The following is a 20872-nucleotide window of genomic DNA, read 5'->3' as shown; positions in this document are numbered from 1 at the left end:
TTTTCTATTTCTTTATAAATCAAACTATTGAAATGTAAATGAGGAAAAAAAATTATGGTGACCTTGCCAAGAGGCAAACATTACTTTCCATGCAAATGTGCATGCAAATTTGGTCATTACAGTCTTGTCTGAGAATCCTGAATGAATGCATTCCATATGATGCAAACTGGGAAGATTCCAGAAAATTACCTAAGATTCCCATTAAGTTTTAGTTAGGGTTTTATCTAACATTAGGATGATAACATCCCCAAAACACTCAAATAATGATTTAGAATAATAGTGAAGACATCAAAACTATGAAATAACACATATGGAATCATGTAGTTGGTAGAGCATGGCTTTTGCAACGCCAGGGTTGTGGGTTTGATACCCACGGGGGGCCAGTATAAAAAATAATGTATGCACTCACTAACTGTAAGTCGCTCTGGATAAGAGCGTCTGCTAAATGACGTAAAATGTAAATGTAAAATGTAGTAACCAAAAACGTGTTAAACAAATTAAAATATATTTTATATTTGAGATTCTTCAAATAGCCACCCTTTGCCTTGATGACAGCTTTGCACACTCTTTGCATTCTCTCAACCAGCTTCATGAGGTAGTCACCTGGAATGCATTTCAATTAACAGGAGTGCCTTCTTAAAAGTTAATTTGTGGACAAGGTAGGGGGGGTATACAGAAGATAGCCCTATTTGGTAAAAGACCAAGTCCATATTATGGCAAGTCCATATTACAGCTCAAATAAGCAAAGAGAAACGACAGTCCGTCATTACTTTAAGACATGAAGGTCAGTCAATACGGAAAATGTCGCAAAAACCATCAAGCGCTATGATGAAACTGGCTCTCATGAGGACCGCCACAGGAATGGAAGACCCAGAGTTACAGTGGGGCTCTAACCTGATTTTATCAACACTGCTGCCGTCATATTTGGCTGAATCCGGGTGGGCTCCCCACCCTTTCCATATGTGTTATTTCATAGTTTTGATGTCTTCACTATTAATCTATAATGTAAAAAATATTACAAATAAAGAAAAATCCTTGAATGAGCAGGTGTGTCCAAACTTTTGACTGGTAGTGTATATATCTTTGGGAATGTTCACCGAAAATGTTGTGCACAACCTCTGTAACAACCACCACAGAACATTCTGGGAAAGTTCTAGGAACTTTCACATAAACAATTTTGGTTTGCTGGGTATACTGATAAAATATTCTGTTTGACTTTGTCCATACCTTTCGCCTACTATTTTAGGGGTTTGTGTCTCTTACCTTACGCCTACCTATTGATAAAACAGACATGTGGCTCTTGAATGACAAGCATACATGTCAGCCAAGTGATGTAGAGTTAGGAGACCCAGTGGTTGGTGGAGTAGGGAATAAAGAGTGAAAGCTCTCTCTCTCTCTCTCTCTCTCTCTCTCTCTCTCTCTCTCTCTCTCTCTCTCTCTCTCTCTCTCTCTCTGTGGTCAGAGATAAAGACATTGCAGCTTGCCTGCATCTTCCCTAGTGCCAACTACCGATGTCAGATTGAAAATCTATTTTTATTGAACACAACACCCTCATTTACAAACAAAAATAAATGACTCAATCTTTTGGAAGCTTCTTCAAGATCAAGCTGGTCAGCCTGTGGTTTTGGACGCAACCGGTCGTCAATTCTATATCGACATGCTGTGCATCATTGATTGCTTTCAACCCCCCACAATATAATCATTATTTGCAAATGTTGTACGTTACAAAAACATTAAATTTTCACTTTATTACTCCCCTAATTTGACATTAATGTAAGGTGCTAAATAGACAATAAAAGCTATATCTCTACAAGTCACAAGAATATCAAGGGCCCTCTACAATCAAAACCAAGAACCAGGAAGTATAGGGGAAAAACAACATCCTTCCCACACTGCAGAAATGCCTGTTAGACCAATACCCAAATTACATTGCTTTGTCTTATGCTAGAAGCTCCTGAGGAAAGAGTAGAGCCCCAAGTGCAAGACATTTTTACTTATCATCTGGAGAAAAACAACAACACGCCATGCAGCTTAACAAGCTTTACTGTAAACCCCTCTGAGAGTGGATTTTGGGGACCAGTTGTGAAAAAATAAATATACTGTGTAATATTTTTTAGCAATTCGCGTGTTGAATGCAACACTGCTGCCGTCATATTCGGCTGAATCCGGGAGGGCTCCCCACCCCGTTCGACCTGGGCCTTGTTCCAAAAGTCTCATGCACCTCATGTCACAAATCCCATCACTGGATCAAGCACAATAACACATACATCAGTAATAGAAAAGCAGCACCTAAGAAATAAATAAATAACATGCTGTAATGCATCCTGCGCATGAGTTGCCACCGTATGGCATCTGTGAAATCTATTGCAGGCTCATGCAACAGAGAGAGATGGGGAAATCACTCCCTGTCTGCCAGCTTATTCATTACCCAATGGAATTGGCCAATCCGCGGCAGTGAAATGAATAAGACTCGTAATTTGAGGCCCACTGAAACAGAAATAGCTATATCACATGAAGAGTCATAGATAACAGTAAAAAACTTTGCGCATGGTCCGACATAAATTGGTCATTACTGCCAAAAATGGCACCAGATACATAATTATGTTATGACCTTTCTCCGACCCCAGCGTCCTGGCAACCTCTTGGTTGAGAATCGGGTTGTCTGACAAACAGTCTTATGATCATATATGAGGCCACTGTCCTCAGAATTCTGCTGCCAGTGATCACATAATGATTTTATTTTTTTTGGGCCTCTGCAATTTCCACACTCTTTTATATCTATCTTGAGCTAGCTTCTTAAATCAAGCCAGTAAAACACAACCATCTCGAAATAATGAAAAGTACCACACACAATTTTTTTTAACTAAAGATGAACTTTCTCCTATATGGGGAGCATCTTCATTTATTGGTGGACACTGCGTAAATTTCTTGCGGACAAACATTTCTCTAGCCTTGAAATCACAGCATGTTTCTGAGTTATATGATGTTGACCCTGCCATGTAAAAGAGAAGTGCTGAGCCGTGGGCCTGGAGAGGGAAAAGTGCTGAGGTCTACAATCAACAACAAAACAACAGCTCAATAAAGGGAAGGAATCAAGGCCATGCCTCGTTCTCTCTCTACCTAGAGAGCAGCTGCAGAAGCATCCTGGTCTTCAGTTCAGTTGACAGGGCTGGCCTGTAAACGCTCTATCGTAGCACCGGTTAACAGCTATTGACCCGGGCCTTTTTTAATAATGGCTAATAGCTTATGAGATCATTCAGCCTCTCTGTGCAACGCCACGGCAGTCAAAGTGTGGAAATGATGTGTAAGAGGTGAGGGAGCGAAGCCTTCTGTGAGTGTACATAAAAACAGTATGTAGGCCTGTCTCGCTTATACACACTGGTGTGTGTAAAATCCAGAATGTTCACGCTTGTTGAGGGCACAGTTTTTAGTTGTGATTCATACATTTGGCTATGTGCTAGAGGGTTTAAAGAAGAACCAAAAATAATCGTGGCTTACCTGATTGGGATACTTCCATCCAGCTACCGGGCAATGCTTAATAAATCATTAACGAAGGCATTTCTAAATCTTAATATCTGCTGTTTAATTTACAATTAAATAAATCCCTTTTAATCCAGCTTTGTAACACAATAGAATTTGAAGAAATCCAAGGGGTCTGAATACTTTTGCAAGACACTGTACTGTAGCTGGCAATGCCTCATATTAATAGGCATTTGTCAATGACCTATTCAAAATTAATACATCTTTGTTTTAAATAAACAAGGTCTTCATTGATATTAATGGATGTACTTGAAAGTATCCTTCTCACACCAGATACACCAGTTGTAAGGAATATGATAATACAAGGAATATGAATAATAAGGAATTCCCATGGTGCCCCATGTGAGGACAATCCATAGATAGTATAGAAACACAAAACTACACTGAGTGTACAAAACATTAGGAACATCTTCCTATTGAGTTGCACCCCCTTTTGCCCTCAGAACAACCTCAATTAGTCAGGGCATGGACTCTACAAGGTGTCAAAAGCGTTCCACAGGGATGCAGGCCCATGTTGACTCCAATGCTTCCCACAGTTGTGTCAAGTTGGCTGGATGTCCTTTGGGTGGTGGACTATTCTTGATACACATGGGAAACTGTTGAGAGTGAAAAACCCAGCAGCGTTGCAGTTCTTGACACACTCAAACCGTTGCGCCTGGCAACTACTACATGCACCATACCCCGTTCAAAGGCACTTCAATCTTTTGTTTTGCCCATTCACCCTCTGAATGGCACACATAAACAATCCAAGTCTCAATTCTCTCAAGCATAAAAAATCCTTCTTTAACCTGTCTCCTCCCCTTCATCTACACTGATTGAAGTGGATTTAACAAGTGTCATCAATAAGGGATCATAGCTTTCACCTGGATTCACCTAGGCAGTCTATGTCATGGAAAGAGCAGGTATTCCTAATGTTTTGTAAACTCTGTGTATATACTGCAGTCTTACTGATCATAGACTACTTGCGCATTGTTTCTTAGTAAATATATTTAGAAATGTCTTCGTTATGATTTATTAAGCATTGCCCGGTAGCTGGATGGAAGTATCCCCATCAGATAACCCTTATTTAAAAATGCACTTCGAAACCAATATTGCTTGGCAAATAAACTGAAGGGGAACATATTTTACAATGAACAAGCTGCAAAACCAACAGCAGAGGTTATTTGTAAGTTCTAGCATTTAATCTGTCAAGTATAAAATTAGTTTATTTGCTGTCATGCAGATTATGAGGAGACAGCGGTTTATGTAGTGCCTCCAAATTCAGGCTGGATTAATTGTGTCATTAAGAGGGTGCAAATAAATAGTTGTAATAAGGGGGACTGCCCAAGGCTTGGCAAAAAAATCATACATTTCTCTACCCAAGCATGACTACCACCCAACATCTGTGACAAAATCAATCCGTCATGTTTACTGACTCTTGTCTTGTATAAACATAGCAGACAGCAGGGAATATTAATTGCGTTGGTTGTCAGGCTATCTGACACAAAATCTTTCATTGTTTGGTTGACGGACATGGGTTCAGAAGAAGCCAATTTGGCATCAAATGTTGTAAGACAACACCTAAGAATGGTGGACACAATGTGACGCAGTCCAAAAGCGTAATATATTCCTGAAAAGTTATAGTTTGCTCTTATTTTACAGTATATTGTTCCATGGCATATTCAGTGACAGTATCCAAAGCCAGCTAACAGAGTTGTTTGATGTGAAATAAAATATCCAATTGTATCTCCCTCCAAGTTCTTGCATGAGAGGAATGTTCTCTCTTTTCGTATTGATTTGTTTTTCTTTGTGATTTATATCTGAAATTAATGAGTGGGGGTTCTGAGATTAAACGAGACACTTAAATGTAAATGTGCATGCCTATGAAAAAAACAAATCAGCTTTTTGAATTGATGCAATTATTTAGGTACTTTCAAAGTGGTGTGTTTGTAGGTGTGTGCATTTTTGTAATGTGATCCACTACCCAATTTCTTTGTCAGTGACCTACTATGAAAGGGCCTGAAAACTTTTGATTAATTGATTAACTAATTGATTGATGAATTTTTCACTGATACAGTCTTGAACAGTAATCTCAGTAATCTGATGATATTTCATAATTAAAAAGTAATTAGCTTTTAAACTATCTTTACCAGGTGCAAATAAGTACATTTCACATTAATTTGTGTTAACAATGCTGACTAGTGTTCAGAGCAGAGGATGAAATATCTGACTTATCATTGGGAATGCAAAAATTGTAGTGTCAGTTCCATTGGTTGACTTGCCCCAGTCTGCGGTCCCCACACAACTGTGACAAGACTAAATGAAACTTGAGATAGATGGAGTATTCTATTGAGTGAGTCCTCGATGACCTAGTTAAAAAAAAACATAGACCTTTCCCTTTAAGAGGCCACCCAAATAAATTCCCTGAGGTAACTCTGTATGTCTGCGTCTGTGTGTATGTGTGTAATCCCCTGACTGAACTGACCTGGCCTGCATCTTCGATGATCAACCGGACCAAATGATATCAGTGGATCTTTGGGGACCAGCATGACCCAAAAATGCCCCCTGCTTATCCATGTGTAAGATAAAGATGCATTGCAGATACAGTACCAGGTTTGGACATACCTACTCATTCTCAAGGGTTTTTCTTTATTTTTACTATTTACTATATTGTAAAATAATAGCGAAGACATCAAAACTATGAAATAACACATATGGAATCTAAAGCAGCACTCCATCACTCTCCTTCTTGGTAAAATTGCCCTTACACAGCCTGGGGGTGTGTTGGGTCATTGTCCTGTTGAAAAACAAATGATAGTCCCACTAAGCCCAAACCAGATGGGATGGCGTATCGCTGCAGAATGCTGTGGTAGCCATGCTGGTTAAGTGTGCCTTGAATTATAAATAAATCACAGACAGTGTCACCGGCAAAGCACCCCCACACCATAACACCTCCTCCTCCATGCTTTACGGTGGGAAATACACATGCGGAGATCATCCGTTCACCCACACCGCGTCTCACAAAGACACGGCGGTTGGAACCAAAAATCTCAATTTGACCATGAAGGCCTGATTCACACAGTGCCCTCTGAACAGTTGATGTTGAGATGTGTCTTTGACTTGAACTCTGTGAAGCATTTATTTGGGCTGCAATTTCTGAGGCTGGTAACTCTAATGAACTTATCCTCTGCAGCAGAGGTAAATCTAGGTCTTCCATTCCTGTGGTGGTCCTCATGAGAGCCAGTTTCATGATAGCGCTTGATGGTTTTTGCGACTGCACTTGAAGAAACTTTCAAAGTTCTTGACATTTTCCGTATTGACCTTCATGTCTTAAAGTAATGATGGACTGTTGTTTCTCTTTGCTTATTTGAGCTGTTCTTGACATAACAGATTGGCTCAAACACATTAAGAAGGAAAGAAATTCCACAAATTAACTTTTAAGAAGGCACACCAGTTCATTGAAATGCATTCCAGGTGACTACCTCATGAAGCTGGTTGAGAGAATGCCAAGAGTGTGCAAAGCTGTCATCAAGGCAAAGGTGGCTATTTGAAGAATCTCAAATATAAAATATATTTTGATTTGTTTAACACTGTTTTGGTTACTACATGATTCCATATGTGTTATTTCATAATTTTGATGTCTTCACTATTATTCTACAATGTAGAAAATAGTAAAAATGAAGAAAAACCCTTGAATGAGTAGGTGTGTCCAAACGTTTGACTGGTAGTGTAGACCATTTTCAGTGTCACCCAACCCAAGCTGGTACACAGCAAATGATACAATGAACTTTATTGTGGAGAAGTTTTACAATACACTGAGGAAGGAAGTGAAAGCCCCATATTATCTGCAGTGAACAGGAATCTCTCGCCATATGCTTCTTCTTTCACGTAGCAAGGCCAGCTAATTTGTTAATCACTTAAATTGCATAATATTCTACAGTGTTCAAATTTGAAGACATTGAAATAGAAATACTTAGCATAATAAATTAATAATTCAATAATTTCTTGCAAGCATTTTCATGCATACATTTATGCAAACTAATTCCCTTGACATGAAATACTCCGTCATTCTGTTATTTCCTATGTGGAGACAGTATAATTTTTTGGGCATTAATTTATATACTGTATATGAATAAAGCGAGAGTTATAAATTGATGTATAAATGGATGTAATGACATTTAAAGAAAAATTCCACCCCAAAACTATCTTTTGGTATTTGTTTCATTAGACCATTGTTGATATAGTCCCACAATGTTTTGCATGTAAGCAATCAAGTTTTCAAGATATATAACTTTCAATATACAGAAATACAGCCAGCAATTTCTCAAGCAAGAATTTTGCTAGGACTGTCTGGGAGTGGTCTGAGTGGGGAGGGGGAAACTAAAAACGATCTGTTATTGGCAGAGAGTTTTGGAACTCTCTTTCTTATTGGTCTATTAACTAATTTACCGCCTGGTGATGTCACCAGGCAGGCCAAAACTCCATCCCACTAAAAGAGCAGCCTTTTCAAACAGCTTTTACACTAACATGGCATTATCATCATTTTCACAATTTCACAGTATTATTCCAACCTCATAGTGTGGAAATATATATAAAACATAGGAAAATCATGATTTTGACTGCACTGGGCCTTTTAAAGATGGAATCCACATTATGGGAAACAGTGCCACTGTTCACCCCAGCGCCTTTGTTATTGTTTATTTGTTGTTGACAAAACGGAGGTGGGGAGTGTCCAAATCACAGTACATATTCTGTTGTTCTATTGATCATGCAATGATGTCCGAGAGTTTGTAGTTTGCAGTAACTTCTTTGTTGTTGTAATATCCCAAATGGATGTGGCTGTTTCACCATTAAGGATTCCAGCTTTAAGCTTATCTTAAGGTAAACCAAATGTACTTGCTTGGAGGTGAGAGCTTGTCATCATTCCGTCTGCTCTCTCCTCTGTCATGCACACTCTGAATCGTTTTCACAGTAGACGTTCAACATGAAACCATCCTCCCAGCTGTGGCCACGTCTCAAAACTGCATGCTTTATTTAATAACACTTGGCCCAAGCCGTCTAGACGCGCAGCCTGCATTAAAGTGTCCTCCGGCGAACCAAAACAAATCTAGGTGGAATCGCTTTTTCAGGCAAATGTCATATCCGGACTGTGTTTGTTCGCACCATATCACTTCTGTGCATTTAATAAATACACCCTGGAACACAAAGAGACAAGGAGCGCCTAGCTCCTTCCCGCCTAATTTACACACGAGTTGTGACTCACTCTCCCTTCCTGTGATAGGAGGCAGAAGCTCTCGACTGGGGCCTATTTTACAAAGAGGGTGTTAAAAAGAAATCCCTAGGGTGGCAGGTAGCTTAGTGGTTAAGAGCGTTGTGCCAGTAATTGAAAGGTCGCTGGTTCTAATCCCCGGGCCGACTAGGTGAAAAGTCTGTCTATGTGCCCTTGAGCAAGGCACTTAACCCTAATTGCTCCTGTAAGTCGCTCTGGATAAGAGCGTCTACTAAAATGTAATTTGACCAAGGTTGCCAACTCCAATTAAATATTTGATATGGAGTGTTTCGAATGCAGCTCCCAACAACATCCAGTACCTGTAATGGGTTGTCTTGTGAACCCCTGTGCAATTCTTGTCTTCCAATCAAGCTGAATGCCTTTACACTCTTTTCTTTGAAAGGCACACATGCCAAACATCAAAAGCTACACAGTATCTCTCTATTGAGGCTATTGATAATACACTTCCACTGTGTGGGAGAGAGAGAACACCACCTACAAAATTCATAGTGTGAATAACAGTCAGCCACGTTCAAAAAAATAATTAAACATAACTTATATTCAGTTGAAATCCGCTGTTATTGTTTACTCTTTTTAATTTAGAATGCTGTTTACGGCCTTGTAAAACATGCGCCATATAGAATAGACTGTGCTATGAGTCTTTATACTATTTTATACTCTTTTATATGGTTGTATGAGATCAATATCTCTCAGCGTGCCAATGTACAAAGGAAGCAAACAAACGCATATGTACATGCAAGGCTTGCCAGAGCAAGAGTAAATATTTGACTTTGCATGCTTTTCAAGTTCATGCTTTCACTCCTACAAATTAAAAATAGATCCTGCTGTCGCAGAATGACGATAACACAATGGAAAACAACATAATATGAAATGCATTATTTGAGAATGGTGGACTGAATGATGGAATGAGTCTAGCCCTAATGTGATTCACTAAACGGGTTGGATAGAGCACTATAATAGAGCATCAGTGTAATAGGCTGTAGTGGTAAGGGATAAAAAGGGGATGATGCAAGCAACCAAAGCTTCTTGGTCAGACCACATGAGAATTATTTATCGGTTTGTAAATAAGTAAAGGCTGTATAATCGCCTTAGACACACACCACAATGAGCAGCACTACATCGAGAGAAAAAAAATCCCCTCCCATGAATTCTGTTCCATTGCAAAGAGAGTGGAATAGCCAGGAAAAAATCAATATATTGTGTTCCTGCCTAATCACATGTAAGTGTTGATTAATGACCGATCAAAGATGTGTTTTGAGATCTACTACATTGCACTGGGGTTTTACAGAATCATTGATCTACAAATCACGATTCTGCGCCTCACCTTGCTCAAACTGATCCCCTCAAGCACGCCGGTTATCTATGACAGTGGTTCTCAAAATCTCCTCGGGGACCCCCAGCCATTCCATGTATTTGATCTATTCCATGTTTTTCAAAGCTAGCACACCTGATTCAACTTGTCAACTAATCATCAGGCCTTTAACTAGGTCAATCAGGTGAGGTAGTTCAGGGCTACAACAACATTGTGAAAAGTCTGGGGGTCCCCGAGGAGAGGTTTGAGAAACAATGATCTATGGGCGCTATAGTGGCTCTGTGGGTCTGATTCCCACTTCTGACCAATAGCGAAGGAAGAAGTGAAGTTGGCAATAGGCAAGCACATGCACCTGATTCACATCAAGGGCAATCAGTGAAGCTTCTGCCCAACTTACAAGTGTAATTTGGAGAGAGGGAAGAAGAATGAGCCGAGAGGGGAGGAGGGAGAGAGCTAGTGAGTGAGAGTGAGAGAAAGAGGGGAATTTGGAATTGGATGACGGATGTGACTTGATTACTGGTTAACTACCCTGCTGGTGCTCCATTCTGTTTTGGATGAGATATCCTCTGGCGGTGGGATTCTCAATTTAGAGTAGGCAAGACCCTGTTTGATTCCATTGTTTGGGCACAGGCGAGCTGTCAGTCGGGCCTGTCTCTGGGAGTGCTTTGAGTTTGTTTTCTGTCACTTATTAGCTACAGTGATTTGCCACTTCACTAACTCCTCAATAAAATCCCCAATCAGGCTTTTCATCAAATTTGTTTGTGTTCTACTGGTCTACTGTGTAGAACACCATCGCAAGGTTAGATGTCTCTTCTCCACACTATCTTGGCAGAGTTGCAAGATTGACATTATGAAATGCAAAGTCAAGCATGCAATATGGGTCTTTTCACAAATCGCAGTTTAACTAAGAGGAATGGCTCAGAAGGATGATTGACACGCTGAAATGAAACTCTTGACAGGTTTGAAATTGACATTCACACACCAACAGAAAAATTGAAATATGAACATCAGGGAGGAGTGGGCTACGATGAAACACCATACATTACTGTTATGAAGAAAATATGTGGTTATATTACATTGATATGTGTTATATATTGCTGTTCAGCAGTGACACAACCCCTCAAACAAACCACATCTTTAATAACTGCCCTACTCATGTTTTTCTTATAACCTCAAATACTCCTACCTCAAATATTCCAAGAGGAGCTATCTTACATGCTCAGAATACAGCATATTTTGCCACCAGTTTTTAAGCAGCTGTGAAACTGTTGTGTAGTTTCTCTTTTACATTGCATGGAATGTGAGCTGACTAAAGACAAAAACAACAATAGATACATTGATTAGGCTGGTCTGAGAATTTCTAGTTGAATACAGATGTTTTGGCCATCAACGTCAATTTCTGTCAGATATTGACATTTTCCCCAGGAATATGGTAGGGTAATTACCTCAATCCTAACCTCCAAAAGCCTTTACTTCTCCCTAACCCCATCCTTCACCTCAACAACCACAAACTTGAATTCATAATCATAACCCTTACAATGATGAAAATAAGATTGGAGGGTTTGATAAAAATGTAAAATATGGTGTAGTCAGTGCTTTCCAAACGTCAATATGAGATGTTGGTCTGTCCAAATACTCCACATTTATCTGACCTTTGCCCAAAATGTCTGCATGTGATGAAAAAGGCATCACACCAAAAACCTTATTTTTCCTCTATAGCCGATCAAAGTCAGTTCAGCCTGGAACATAACATAAAACAAACCAAAATGCAAAGATTCACAACATTCTTGTTAAATAATTCCAATTGCTTCAATGTCAAATAAATTTTGAATGGCATACAACCTCTGACTACACTAGCACAGACCCTACCAGACATGCAGTCTGACATACATTTGATTAAATTATCGGCTGATGCGTAGCTTTTTGTTTAACAACATTGATTCCTTGTTAACATTAATCCAAACACTGTAATTCTATTCTAAAATCTAGTTAATGGATTTAAATCCTATCTGCATGACATGTTTATAACAAAAGACACAAACATACTCTTCCAGCGCCACACAACTAGACATAATAATAATATGCCATTTAGCAGACGCTTTTCTCCAAAGCGACTTACAGTCATGTGCGCATACATTTTTACGTATGGGTGGTCCCGGTGATCGAACCCACTACCCTGGCGTTACAAGCGCCATGCTCTACCAATTGAGCTACAGAGGACCACATCACATAGATCATCAACATCAAGCCCCATGCGTGTTTTTATTTTACACCACGCTGTAAACATGCTTAATTAATAGATGAAGGAATCCATACACCCATAGAGTGGAAGTGCCCATTATGTTTTCAAACTAAAGGAAAGCTATAACCCCTAATTTGAATTACAGTTCTACAAACTCCTTGCATCCTGAGAATCAACATTTATAAACAGTGGTATGCCAAGTGTAGAATTGCAAAAGCTTTTGATCTTGCAGAGAAACCCGGTTTTGATGTCTCTCATTTATAGCTGCTGTATTATCACAATAAAGAGAACCAACCATCTGGGAAGTTTACATTAGAGGAGACATTTTCAATTGAGTGACTCACATTGTGGTTTTTGTTTTCTTTTGCTGTATGGGAATAATCTTGCCTTGGTGCAGCAGCAGTGCAGCACACACATTTTAATTCCACCAGATAGATTACCAATAACAAGTATCTTTGTTTCATTTCAAAGAGCAGCGAAACATTCAGAATCAATCTGAATTCATTACACTCGGGCACCTGCATTGACAACTGCATGGGGTCCTGGCTGACAAGAGAGATGACAACGGACAGCAATTGAGTTTGAGTTTGAGTTTATTTTTACAGGGACAGTGCACATTAATCAACGTTTCAGTAAAAGTGCCGGTTTTAGCCAGCCGGCTAATTTTCAACCGCAGTCCCCAATCTGACAGAAGAATTCAAATCAAAAGAATTGCCTCGATTTAGCTGTGCGAAGCAGGCTGAAATGCCGCCGTAGGTCACTTCAAGGCTCCACACCCCCAATTTTCCGATGTGCCCAGTCAAGCGTTCATGAAAACGGGCTAATGCAATGTTACCTTGCGTCAACCTGGGCTAGCCTGTTTTTGATAATGGCAAAATGTATTAGTTTTCCACATCGAGTGAAGAAAAGGTGTTACCATTGGGTATTGGCAGGGCTAGAATTGTATTGAATTGACAGGCACGAGAGGTCTTTTTCAATTACCTTTGGAGATCAAAGCACAGAGCCAAGTGTAGCCTCATGTGCACATTTGCTGATATTCCTTGCTAGTTTGTGAATTATTTGCCCAATTAAAGCACATTTCTGGCCAGCAAACAGGGTTTGTATGGTCACATGCTTGTGTGCCAGTGCGAGTGGGCCCGAGGAGTGGGAGAGAGACATTGCAGCAGCAGGTAGCCTATAATAATGAAAGACAACAGACAATTAGATAGCCAATTCAAAACATATTGTGTTGCCTGGTTAGTTATCTCGGTAGTTAACTTTTCAGCTATTAGCATATACACTGAATACAAATATAAATGCAACATGCAACAATTTCAATGATTTTAGTGAGTTACAGTTCACATAAGGAAATCAGTCAATTGAAATAAATTAATTAGGCCCTAATCTATGGATTTCACATGACTGGGAATAGGTCTCTTTTATGGATGAGCCCTGAATTACATAAAATAAAATACACACATCAAAATATAAATACAAAATGCAAGCAGAAAGAAAAACACGGTCATAAAAAATAAAAAATAACATTAATAAGGTCCTCAATCAGCTTTCTGAATTGCCCTAAAGGCATTAGAGACCAAAGGAATATCCAGAGTTAGCCATCCCTGAGACCGGGTGTGGTAACTCGTATGTCTAAAGTTTAGTAATGATGTTAGGTACAGATGTTAGGTAAATGAAAACATAGCAATTAATCAACCAATGTGACATCAAAGAGGGCACACCAAGTTTCTGGTAGAGAATGCAGTGATGAGTACAAAAATTGTCGCCCGTAATAAAGCGCAGTGCGCTATGATAAACTGCATCTAACGGCTTTAATGAAGTGGCAGCTGCTTTCATATAGATTATGTCACCATAGTCCATGACCAATAGGAATGTCGACTGAATAATCTGCTGTCTACTATTTAGCGAGAGGCAAGACCTATTTCTAAAGAAGAAGCCCATTTTTATTCTCAGCTTCTTTACTAACTCATCAATATGATTTTTAAAAGACAGTTTTTCATCTATCCAGATACCCAGATATTTGTAAGCACGGACACGATCAATATCGACACCATCCAAAGTACATATGCTTAAATCAGACTTATTTTTATGCACTCTAGAGAACAAAATATACTTAGCTGTACCTGCATTCAGTACTCAGGTCAATAACGTTTTATTGTAATACAATGAAGGCGGTCTGTAGTTCAGATGGAGCCTGGTCAACCGTGGGGGCAATAGCACACACAACAGTATCATCAGCATACAAGAGCAGGTTACCATTTTTTACAGCAAGTCAATATTGTTAATGTAAACAGTAAAAAGTACAGGACACAGAATTGACCCCTGCAGGACACCTTTCGTAATATCCAGGAAACCTGATTTAACACCATCAGTAGATATACATTAAGTTATATTTGGCAAGTAATTTTTAAACCAGTTACATGCAGCCTGGTCTAGGCCAATTGAGGAAAGCCTCTGAATTAGCAGTGAGTGATCAAGAGTATCTAAAGCCTTTGACAGGTCAATGAAGAGGGCAGCAAAATGTTGCCTTTTATCCATACAGTTAACCACATCATTTATAACTAGGGATGCAGCAGAGATAGTGCTATGACCTGGTCTAAAACCCAACTGATGTACATTTAGAATACATTTCAAAGATAAGAAAAATCGTATCTGAGAATTAATCAAGGATTCTAATTTTAGCTAGGCAAGAAAGTTTAGAAATAGGCCGATTTAATTATTTAGGTCTCAAGGGTCACCACCTTTGTGAAGGGGGATTGCATGGGCCGCCATCCAAACCTTGGGGATAGCACCAGATATGATCGTCAGGTTACAAATATGGGTTAATGATTCAGCAATATTTTAGATATTTAACCTTTATTTAACTAGGCAAGTCAGTTAAGAACAAATTCTTATTTACAATGACGGCCTACCCCGGCCAAACCCAGACAACTTGTGCTCCGCCCTATGGGACTCTTAATCACGGCCGGATTGTGATACAGCCTGGAATTGAACCAGGATCTGTAGTGACACCTCTAGCACTGAGATGCAGTGCCTTAGAACACTGTGCCACTCAGGAGCCCAATAACAATCAGGGGAGCAGATAGCTGCAGCAAAAATGGATAAGCATATCAGCTCCAGTGATTTTTTTTACATCAATCTTAAGCAAGGCATCTAGCACATCACAGATAGAAAATTGTTGAAATGAAATCCAAGATTCAACAGAAGTTGGCGGTTTAACTGTCGAGTCAGCTAGAGGCTGGCAGCGGGAAGAGCAGTCGATTGACTGTCGAGGGTCAACTACACCACCGTTTCTATCAAATAAAAAGCCTGCCGAGATGATAAAATGATTATTGAAAGCATCACTTATCCCATTCTTCTCAGTTATGATACAAGAGTCAGACAGAACTTGCTTAGGCAGGGAAGAAGAGGAATTTGTACACTTCAGTGCATTTACTTTTTCCAAACATTTTGAAGGATCACCAGCAGAGTCAGAGATAGAGCATAAAAAGTTGTTTGATTTAGCTTTCTTAATCAAGATAGTACATCTGCTTCTCAATTGTCTGAAAGATTGCCAGTCCACTACAAAGTCAGTTTTCCATGCTTTGGACCAGGCCTGATTTCTCCTCTGAATGAGCTCAGATAATTCCAAAAAAACGAAGGGTTTGATCTAGCTTTGACTCTGAATTGTTTAAAAAGGGCGTGTTTATCTGCCAGAGGAATAAATATGGAGCCAACTCAGGGTCAGGAATACAGGAGACAATGGCTAAATCAGAGTAGAACATGTCATATAAAAACCTTTCAACAGAAAACGTTTTTAAATTGCTCTTCTTAATTAAACAAGGATTAGTATTTTGCTGTTTCGTATCTCTAATATATACTATGGGACAATGATCACTGAGCGCATATGCAAATACTCCACTAGACAAATATTTAAATCAATCAATGACGAGTTAAGAGTTTTTCACATTTATTTGACCAAGAAGGAGAATGACGGAGTGCTGCATCAGATGACCTGGCCTCCAAAATCACCCAACCTCAACCCAATTGAGATGGTTTGGGATGAGTTGGACCGCAGAGTGAAGGAAAAGCAGCCAACAAGTGCTCAGCATTTGTGGGAACTCGTTCAAGACTGTTGAGAGAATGCCAATAGTGTGCAAAGCTGTCATCAAGGCAAAGGGTGGCTACTTTGAAAAATATAAAATATATTTTGATTTGTTTCACACTTTTTTGGTTACTACATGATTCCATATGTGTTATTTCATAATTTTGATGTCTTCACTATTATTATACAATGTAAAAAATAGTAAAGATAAAGAAAAACCCTGGAATGAGTAGGTGTGTCCAAACTTTTGAATGGTACTGTATGTTCATTAGAACTGTATATGGCTATCTAAATACATTTAAATACATTATAATAATTTACGTTGATGTCTTTATCAGAGACAGAACCATTTAACCATGTTTCCGAGAGAACCAGAATGTCAGGATATGAGTCCTTTACCCAAAGGTCAATTGTGTCCATTTTTGAAGCCATACTTCACACATTTAGGTGCATTAGCCCAAACCCCCTACGGTATTTAAAGTCTAGGGGTGTATTAAACTCATTCCCATAAGAGCTAACAGGCATATTCAACTATTATAACTAAGATTAGGCGCTCTCTTTGTTTTGAGTTTTGTCATTATTGGACCTTATGAGATTATAAAACGTACAATCGTTGCCACAACCATTTTCACAAGAATGATTATAAACAAATAATCAAAACTCTTCATTGCAGCTGACCTGGAGTGTGCTCACACAAGATGATAAGAAAGCAACTTCAAACCACCATCAAGTGTTTAGTCAGTGTATAGTGAGCAGGAAAGCTGTGTAGCAAATGCCAAGACTAGCTACTAAAACATGTAATGCACTCAATGAAGGTGACTCAAATCCGCTCTTTTCAAGTGTATCTCTGTCACGCGACGTGTATGCGGTCAGCGAAGTCAAACGCAGGACACAGAGCGGCTGGCAACGTACTTTTACTGAACACAGTAAATAGAGTACAAAAACAACAAACCTCCAAACAGGGAGGAAAACACAATAACCCGTACACCAAAGCAACTGCCGGAATGACAAAGAACAATCACACACAATAACCAATGAGATACAGGGGTTAATATAGGGAATACAATACAACATAATGGGAAACAGGTGTACACAATAAAGACTAAACAAGACAAACACCGAAACATCGATCGGCAGTAGCTAGTACTCCGGGGACGACGAACGCCGAAGCCTGCCCGAGCAAGGAGGAGGAGCAGCCTCGGCTGAATCCGTGACAATCACCACCTAAAGCCATTAGTATATGTGCCAATTGACTGGATCGTTGTTGATCTGAAATAATCTGAATACATGTTTAGATAGAGTAAAAACATGTGATGTAGAAGAGCACTTGTTGCTGAACCTATTTCTGGAGCCAGCCCATAATTTCTGAAAAACGTTGAAGATACATCTAAAACACTGAGACACCTCATTGAGTTGTTACATTTGGTTAACTTGGGGAAATGATGGCCTGAGGGGAACTGAATGAGTGCAGATCCCCCAAAGGATTGGGATGAGAGGGCTAATGTTGTCTCATGAGAGCTTCAATCAATGAGTAAATATAAAATTCTATCTCACCTGTGTGTACTGTCCAAGTGTGTACACAGAATAGTTTACAGCAGGGGTTTCCAAACTTTTTTGGCCCGCGACCCATTTAAAAAAAAATAATAATAATAATTGGGGGGACACCACCAAGTAAAAAGTGATGTAATTTACTTTTTTAATTTGGCCTATGACAGTCTATTACAAATCAGTCTAACAGTACTTTTGAACAGTATTTAAATCTGAAGGAAGTATGGTTTGAAGTGACTGAAATGCATCAGAAAGCTATTGGGAAGTTCAGAAGATCATCAGGCAATAATTTTGTATGATCTTCTGTGTAGAACAGAACATCATCATTGATTATGTTATTTTTCCCCCAGTCTGATTGCCTGGTCTTGTCCACTCTGTTCTAATGAGTCCTGTGCGGCTTGTGGGCATTGTAGGTGGAAGACAAATATGTGTTTGTGAGAGTCTTATCTTCCAGTGATGGGATCATAATATTTTGTAGCTTAAACCATTCAAGAGATCGAGCCACATCTGTAGGAAGAAAACAGAAACCGATCTGTTTATTACAACTGCATTTAGCAGCTACCGGAGGTTACTGACTTAACCTTGGTTCTATGAACCAAGCACTATTTTATTTTATTTTTTCAGTTTCACTCGCAACCCCATTTTCAAATCGTGACCCCTAATTTGGGAAATGCCTGTTTAGACTGTAGGAATTCAATAGAATGCTTTACCTCCTTAAGGCTGAGTCATTCTCACCTCTCACAAGGAGAGATTTTCCACTCGATTCTCAGCACTCTGAAGAATTGAGTGGAAATGCTCTGAAATGTTTGTTTTTTCATGAAGAATAATAAATAGCGGTTTGAAAGACAGACACTACGCTCACTTTTCGACAAGCGGTATCCAAACATTTCCTTTTCTTTTGAGTTTTGAGAGCATACTGTGCACTTTTCCCATGTTCATTTGGAGCGGGTTCTATTTATGCGTTGTGCAGTCTGAAGAGAAAGGTTAAATCTTACGTTTCTTCTTCTGTTTGTCAGATTGGCTTAGCATCAGCCTGTCTCCTACCATAGCCTCTGGAACTTTAGATGCATACAAATGAAACAAGAGGGAAAGTTAACGCTCACTCATATAAATCTCAGCTCATGCATAATAACAGAATGTCTCAAAGGACCTTGCCATAGCCTGACATAACTGTGTTTCCTGAGCTACATTGTAGTGCACAAATACTGTTTCTTGATTTGATCCCCCCAGGCATTTGGATGCACTAGCTGTGCTCTCTACCAATCCGCCAATATTGGTACTAGGAACTGGGATCTCTTGCTCGTCGTACAGGTTTCATAATGTCATAATCAGTTTCCATAATGTCACTGCGAAGACACATCTCACATTTCACACCCCACTTGCGTTGAGTCTTGTTTTCTGTCGGTAGTTGCTCTAAAGTTGCTTGTCTGATGAATAAACCACAACTTGATTACGTTTGTTGAGGAAGGGCCGTGCTCTTGCACTCCCTTTGCCCAGAGGCACAGGAAGGTATTAAATGGGGTTCATCATTCATTTCACAGTCTCTCGCAAATACTTGTCGATTAATATTAATGTTATCAGCAAACAGTCATATCTCTAAGCCAAATAAGGGTGAAGACGCTTTTGAAGTGACCATTTGCATAGGGGAGTGAGGTGAGGTTGGGGTGCCTTGCGCAATCCCTAATTGAGTATAAAATATGATTATGCAGACTAATTTCTAGGCGTATGCTTTGTGGTCATGGCAATTTATGGGATTGCAAAGCCAGTATTTAAATCCACACTTATATGGTTATTGAGGGGGTTCATATATTTACGTGTAGCTATCCTCTCCGGAGGACACATGATTTCTGCAATGATGATCAGTCGTGCTCTAATTAAGCAATAAGGCCCATTTCACACATTTCCAATCAAAACATTACTCCACAAGATGTCCATGTGCAGAAAGTCTCTCAGTGCAGGAAACAAACACAGGTTAAATCTGATTTTCTGGCTAGAGTTATGTCAATTAGCCAGATTACAACCAGGTAATGACGTCTTTGGGTTGTTATTTGGGTGTTGTTATTTGACCAGTCTATGACATCATAAAATATGTCAGCCTGACGTATTTTAAACCAGTTTTGCATAACAGGGCTTGATTGATAGGGCCCATTGAGTTTCTCAATATTAAAAAACAACCAGGACTTCCTTTAGGGCTCAATTATGTTTCACAGTAGGCTATGATGTCAAGCTAATATCAATCTACTACACTTCCATCACTTCCATCAAAAGTATATTACCAAATGTTTAAACCCGGCAAATAGAAGAAACCCAAAGTAATTTTTATTAGGAAGGATCCAGGTGTTTGCACTCTTAAGCCAATTAGTATGTTTAATGACTAAACTTAAACTTTAATGTATCAATTAAGTGTCAGGGAGAAATGAAAAGTGGCATGACTGCATAATTCAAGGGCCTGAGTTTTGGAGGCCTACCCTCTGATATAGACTGAATAAAACCATTTTAGAGTGTATTGTCCTCAGATTGATGTCCAATGAGGTAAAGACGCATGGCACAGTCACACCAGTGTGAAACGCTGATCAAGCACCACTTTTATCACTTAGGACCAATTCCAAATTGAGTGCTCTTAAAATTCCAATATGGGGAGCCTGCTGGTCCCTGATAATTATGTTTTTATGCTGTTCTAGTATTTTCAGGCCCAGGGACCATTGAGTGTTTAAATGGAGCATAGCAAAGACAAGATTCCTGTACATTAGAGTTTGCCTCTTCCCATCTCATCCTGCCTCTTTCCTATGTTTTCTGATTCTACCAGCCTGTGGGGTTTATTCACAGACTAAAGGAACTAAACTTGGAATTCTACAGGGCGCTAGAAACACTTAACAAGTT

General features: G+C 39.4%; 1 protein-coding gene across 1 annotated transcript in view; it reads right to left on the bottom strand.

Moving 5' to 3' along the window:
• The window catches only part of LOC311128064 (leucine zipper protein 2-like), a 200337-nt gene that overhangs the window by 109638 nt on the left and 69827 nt on the right, over positions 1-20872 (bottom strand). The window lies entirely within an intron of this gene.

The sequence above is a fragment of the Coregonus lavaretus genome (assembly GCF_964263955.1).
Source record: "Coregonus lavaretus genome assembly, chromosome: 4".
Lineage (NCBI taxonomy): Eukaryota > Metazoa > Chordata > Actinopteri > Salmoniformes > Salmonidae > Coregonus > Coregonus lavaretus.
This window is presented reverse-complemented; position numbering and strand designations above follow the sequence as displayed.